This window comes from Tamandua tetradactyla, unplaced genomic scaffold, assembly GCF_023851605.1.
Source record: "Tamandua tetradactyla isolate mTamTet1 unplaced genomic scaffold, mTamTet1.pri scaffold_205_ctg1, whole genome shotgun sequence".
Taxonomy (NCBI): Eukaryota; Metazoa; Chordata; class Mammalia; order Pilosa; family Myrmecophagidae; genus Tamandua; species Tamandua tetradactyla.
In genome coordinates, this window is record NW_027518315.1 from 1 (window position 1) to 6098 (window position 6098).

General features: G+C 48.2%; 1 long non-coding RNA gene across 1 annotated transcript; it reads left to right on the plus strand.

Annotated features, from left to right (window-relative positions):
* Nucleotides 1-3303: 3303 nt before the first annotated feature.
* LOC143673222 (uncharacterized) lies at nt 3304-5637 on the plus strand. The gene is made up of 3 exons (XR_013170266.1): nt 3304-3642; nt 5034-5109; nt 5234-5637. It is a non-coding gene; the product is annotated as an uncharacterized LOC143673222 (long non-coding RNA).
* Nucleotides 5638-6098: the final 461 nt, after the last annotated feature.

The window sequence follows — 6098 nt, forward strand, 5'->3', positions numbered from 1 at the left end:
AGTTTGTGTAAGGCCTGGCCCGGTCACCTCTGGCTGGAAGGCCCCCACCCAAACTAAAACCCATGAACATCCGGGCACACAGCTGTGCAAACTCAGCCAATCAGGACCTGCCCTGACAAACAAAGGCCCCCACTGCACACGGCCTGTAGCTATGCCCACTGCACACGGCCCCTAGCAATGCCCACTGCACACGGCCTGTAGCTATGCCCACTGCACACGGCCCCTAGCTATGCCCACTGCACTCGGCCCCAGCTATGCCCACTGCACACGGCCCGTAGCTATGCCCACTGCACACGGCCCCTAGCTATGCCCACTGCACACGGCCCGTAGCTATGCCCACTGCACACGGCCCCTAGCTATGCCCACTGCACACGGCCTGTAGCTATGCCCACTGCACACGGCCTGTAGCTATGCCCACTGCACACAGCCCCTACCTATGCCCACTGCACACGGCCCCTAGCTATGCCCCCGGCCCTAAAGTGCGGGAAACTCCTAACCTACCACAGGAGGCCCTGTAGGCATCATCAGCACCCCACTAGCCAGCCTATATCTAGCCCCGCCGCTCCTAGGGGGGCACGACTTCCCTGGCCCGCATCCTAAGCACCCGGACCCGGGAACCTCGCCCCAGGACAATAAACTTTTTAAACTCAGACTCAGTTTCTCTGATTTTTCAGTTGGCTACAGTTTAAAACCTAACAGTTTATATTCAGATTTCCAATCCTTTTGTGTTACTCTAACGCACTACTGAAATGAACAGTGACATGGCACATTTAGGGATGTATCTGTGAGGACATTTTTCATTAGAAGAGGTAGCAAACCTATTTGATTCATGCACTCAGCTGCTTTCCCTCAAGGGGCTACCAAAAGCATCTATCACAGACCTATGCACCTGGAAGCATCTTTTTTACTGTATTCACACCATCTCCAATGATCATTGAGTTTTCTTTACTTCAATCAGTAAGTAAAATAATGTTACCTCATTTTGGCTTTCACTTCTCCTTGGATCATTCACGCATTCTTTTGGATTTACTGGTTAGGGCAAAATCTTCTTTACTGATAGGTTTCTTTCTGCCAAGTTTCTTTTTTTCATTGATACTTTCATCCTTTTCTGATAAATTTGTAAGAGACTGTTAGAAACTAGGAATGTGTAACCTTTGCTTTTTTAAATAATGGGGCCCACAAAAACACCCCAATTAGAAAACACCTTCTAAACCCAAAAAGCCCACAGCAGGGACCCCACCGACTCCCAAAGTGCAGCCCCCGGCCAACCACAGCCAACCCCAGCCCCTGAGCCCTGGGGGACCAGCTCTGACCCCCAAACCGCCCCTGGCCCACTGTGGCCTCATCGCGGCGCTGCCCCCAAGCTCCCGCCATGGCACGGGGACCCTGGCCTCTCCGGCGCTGCCCGCCTCCTGCTCCGGTGCCCGGTCTCTGCTTCGTCAGGCCCCAGTGGGAGGCCCCCGTGGCAGTCGGTGGCCCCTGGGCAGCCTCCAGGAGCGCGGCCTCAGCGGGTCCCCCCGATGCGATGGCGGCGCCTCTGTGGAGTCTCCCGGCTGCGGCCACCTTGACAATGGCGCCCCCTGCAGGGGAGACACGGGGGACACTGGGGGCGCTGGGGAGGGGGCGGGCGGGAGGGGGTGCGGGCTGCGGCGGGGGGCCTGAGAGGGTCCTGGGCTGGTGAGGTGGCAGTTCACAGATGCGGGCTCAGTCAGGCACTGCAGGAAGGCCCCGCACCTGCCGCCCTGTCCCTGGTCCTGGTAGTTGGACCATGAACACTGCTGACCCAGAATCTCTAACTCAGGCCTCCAGGTGCTCTGCACTCGGGAATTCTCATGCGTAGACAGTCTTAGAGGGCTAGGACAATAAGAGAAATCGGAGAGAGAAAGGAGGAAAGAACGATGAGGTACAAACCATCCTTTGAAAGGGGAGGCCTTGAACCTTTGAAATACATGACAAATCCTTTCTTTGGAAGTATAAGAGCAATGAGAAAATTGAAGGAGCAGGTTCATGAACACACCACTCCTCAGAAAGCACCTAGGTTTGATGTTTTGTCCAAATCATAAAGCAACCGAAGCCAAAATAGTGTCTCAAGGTGCTATTTCAGGTACACATATGATTATTCATTAAGCAGTTATTTGTTGAGATTTTACTTTGTGCAGAGTAAGAACTGTGCTGTGGTGGGTCCTAGAGAGTGAGTGGGGACACTGATTTGCCCTCAAGGAATTTACCTTGGGGCAGAAGAGGTGGTGAAGTTATCCCAAATATATGACTCCTGTTGACCCTTTGCACCTTTCACATAGGTAAATACTCCCTAATACTCTCAACCAGCCATGGTTGCACTTTCTGGACCTGTACTGTTGCCAAAAGTGAGCTCATCAGCCTGATGTGCACCAAAGCCACTTTTAGTCACAACTTATTTTGAGAAAAGAAAGGGTTTATTGCTTCATTGACTAATGAGGAGACTGGAGGAAACCTTAGATCAGCTCCATGAACAAAATAGAGTCTGGGCTTTTCTACTGCCTGGAGAAGGCCGGCAAAAGAGGTGGTGACAGATTGGGGGAGGGGCTGTGGCCTAATCAGTCTGGGAGAAGGCAGGCCTAAGGGAGAGGGTTAAGCAGAGCATCTGTTGGCCAAAAATGCTTCATCTTAAATAGAGGCTTAGAATGCTCAGTGTGGCTAGAACCCAACAGGACCGGCCAAGGTAGGAACTGCAGAGTCATAGGAACCCACTTTTCTGGCCGTGAAGCAAGCGTTTTCTGAATAAACATGTGGAGGTGAGAGTTCACATAAAAGAAATGAAAACTTTTCCAGACTGGTAAGAGAGTGGTCACCTCAGTGTTAAGGGGGTTGGTAATTGGAGGTTTCACCTGCCCTTTCAGTTTGTGTCTGAATCCAATCCTGAAGGCTTCTTCAGTGAGCTCCTAAGAAACACTCCTCAGAGTGCCTCTCATCAAATTAAGTTTAGCCTAATGATCTTACTACTGCTTTTTGTTGTTCTTCTAACAACTTTTCTGTTCAGCAAAATACATTTGCCCCATTTTCCTTAAATAATCCTAGCAATGCTTTGCTCCAGTCTCCTGACATCCACTTTTGGCACACCAGAATGTATTCCTTATAAATACTGTTGGAAACAGAAATCTAATATGGCATCATTATTTACATCCTTTGGTGATTGATGCTTGTATGGTCTCCTAACCTTTACTGCATGAGAAACTTATGACTGGATGGGATGTCACTACCATGAGTAGGTATCTACTCATTTGACATGGAGTTCATCAGTATGGAGAATGTTCGGAGTAGGCTTGACCTGATCAGGTGAGCCTGGAAAGGGGACTGGATCCTTTGTGAAGTCACAGCTTGGAGATAGGAGAGGTCATATAGAGAGGACCAAATGGCAGGGCTCTGAGAGTGGCCTCTAGGGGCCAAAAGCAGAAGTTGTTCAACAAGTAGCAACACAAGGAAGATGTCAGTTGTCTAACCACCAAGAATTGTGTCTACCAACAGCCTGAGAAGGTGTGGGAGCTTCCCTCCTAAACTCTCCAGTTAGCTCTCAGCCCAACCAACACTTTGATATGTTTCGTGACACCCTGAGCAGAGTACGTGACCACTCTGCTCAGACTTCTGACCTGCAGAAATGCTGAGGTAATCAATTTGTGTTGTTTGAAATGTGGTGGTGATTTCTTACACAGTGATCAAAAACTAACTCCAAAACTAAGGACTCAGTGGGCATGTGAAGAGTGGGTCTCAAAGGGGAACACCGGGATGACACCAGGATGGCAGCTTGGGGAAGGGCTTGGTGCCAGCAGGGATTCTTTGTGTTCCATCTTCTGTTTAATGTCTGACTGCCTTGGCTAGCCCTTCTAGGATCTTTGAACTCCCGCCGAGTTGTGTTGAATGTCATATCTGTTTGTCGAGCTAAAATCTTGTCAGGCCTGCTGATATGGAGTTTTCTGGCCATCAGGTAAAAGAATTCTCTACTATTTCTCTCCGGTTCTTCTGGTGCTATTCTGAAAAATAATCAGGCCATCAACCCTGAGGAAGCATATCTGTGAAGAATGGCTTTTCACTTGACATTTTCTGATTTTGGTCTTAGCTCTCATTCTGTTCTAAGAGAAAGGGGTGCGCTCTAATAACCCCAAATTTACTTAGCCCCTGTGGGGATGTTTTGGTCAAGTTAAATTGAATTATCTCAAGGAGAAATGTTAACAGTCCCCAAATTAAAATGAAATGATAGTCAGATGGCAACCATTCTCTCTTCCTGCTGCTTCCTTTATGTGATCACAAGTGGAAGGTCTGATGTCTAGCTAGTCTCAGACCAAATGGGAAACTTTGAAGACAATCAAGGCTCTCAAAAAATGATCCAATGTGTTAGGGGAAGATGATGGCGTGAATGAAATAATGGCAGCAACTTATAAGATGGAGAAAATGGAATCAGCCAGAATTATTGGGTGTGGGGATGGGGGTGGGCAGCCAGCCAGGTGGACTGCTCTCCATTAAATATTGAGGGAGACTGGGCTATTACTTTCAACAGTGTTGCTTGAGGCAGGAAGTGCATAGGTTGGAAGCCTGGGCTTTTGGAAGGTAATAGAAGTGAGAGACTGGAAGGCTGGCTGTGTACAGGGCCGCCCTTCCCAGTGACTCCTCAAGACTTCCAGAAGATGAAATCTACACATGTAACAGGATTTCTTGTGAGGCAAGGGATAGGGGCAGAGAGGGTCCACGTATGGGCCAACTGAACTGGTACAGTAGACACAGGAGGAGAAGGTGGGTAAAGCACCAAATTTGGGGTTAGGGGCCTGGAATCACACAGGATGGGACACAGGGAATTAAGCCAAATGTACCCAAATCCTAAGAGACAGTGTAGCTCAGAGCAGGTATTGACCATTGGAAGCTGCCCATCACCCTGGAACCCTGCCCCTACATTTTGGATAATTTCTCACATTTGAGTCCTGTCCTATCAAGATAGAAGGAAGAAGATTCACAGTGTTAGGCTCCCTTGTGTTCTGGAACATGACCTGGGTTCTGCCACTTAGGTGCATCTGTGGGAGCCTTGTCTTAAGAAGTGGGCACCATGAGGAAGTGACTATATGAAGACAGTCTGCTCATCTGGTAAGCATGGTGGTCAAGGTATTCTGCCTGGCAGGGGCTGCAGAGAAGGAGCCCTGGCACTGGCTCTGCATGTTCAAGGGGGCTGATAGCCATGGCAGTGGCTCAGAAACTGTCCCCATCATAGGGTTGGACATTTTTCCTGATGCAGCACTTCAGAATGGCCTTCTATAGACCTCCCAGGGATTCTGTGAACTATCTGATATCCTCTAATAGATTCTTCTCTGTATAAAAAATATTATTTGCTAAATGAGATATTTTGACAAATAGCTACTAGTTCAGCAAAATGAAAGAAAAGCCTGTGTTTCCACTGGCTGCTTTAGTTTCCTCCCCTCTACTGTGCTGGCTACTTTTCTCTGTTTCTGGCAGTGCTGCTAAAAACCCTTTCTGCTTTCTCACATCCCCTCCTCAAGCTCGACCTCCTGCCCAGACCCCCTAATGCTTTAAATATTATCCAATCAGACCCAGCCCCAATATTCTCCCCAACCTCAAACTCAAATCTAAGGAAAGTGAAACTAAGAACAGCAGAGAATCACAGACGCTCTCTACTCCTCTGTTTCTTGGGTCCACAGCATTAGAGAGGGTAGGGTCCAGCAGGAGTAATCTGGGGAGGCCTGCTTCTTTGCTGTAAGGAGAGGACACTGGATTGCTTAACTGCACAAACTGCCCTTTAAGTGTGTATGTAAAGGAACTACCTGAAATGGTGGTGGAAATGGAGCACATGGTGCAAAAACAAAAGACTTAAAGTTGCAGGGAAATAGAAGTATGCAGATTTCCACCTCTAGTATAATAACAAGCTTGTACAAAAACTAAATAAGATAATAATATAGAAGTGGTAGGCTGACAGTTTTCAAAATGATGAACTAAAGTAAAATGAGAAAGAGAGAGAGAGAGAGAGAGAGAGAGAGAGAGAGAGAGAGAGAGAGAGAGAGAGAGAGAGAGACCAAACCAAATGTGACAGCCATGTTAGCTAAAAAATGAATAAATAAATA